Raw genomic sequence first — 404 nt, forward strand, 5'->3', positions numbered from 1 at the left:
GGCTCCATCGCTAAATGCTGTCATGTCTCTCTCGTATCTTCTAAACCGTATAAGATAAGGTGATGAAAATGACCAAGTCTTCTTTCCCTGTGATGGAAACCGACCGGATAACATTTAGCTTCGCCGGATACTTAGCTTAATAGCAACTACCCCATTATCCCTTTAAAGGAGTATGGAGGTCCACGATTATGTACACTGCCATTCGTTTTCCACTTTTAGGCTATTTTGTGTGTAATAGGAAGCACGCTAGTCCGTTGGTGCCGGTGTGATGCTTTTCATTTAGGTGGTCGGGTTGGTAATAGGAAACTAGTAAGATTATTTAATTAATTTTACTCACGAATAGATTATACATTTTTTTTTTTTTGGTGTTGACAAAGTTATCTACTGTTGGTAATGATGTTTCC

This window comes from Penaeus monodon, chromosome 20 (genome assembly GCF_015228065.2).
Source record: "Penaeus monodon isolate SGIC_2016 chromosome 20, NSTDA_Pmon_1, whole genome shotgun sequence".
Lineage (NCBI taxonomy): Eukaryota > Metazoa > Arthropoda > Malacostraca > Decapoda > Penaeidae > Penaeus > Penaeus monodon.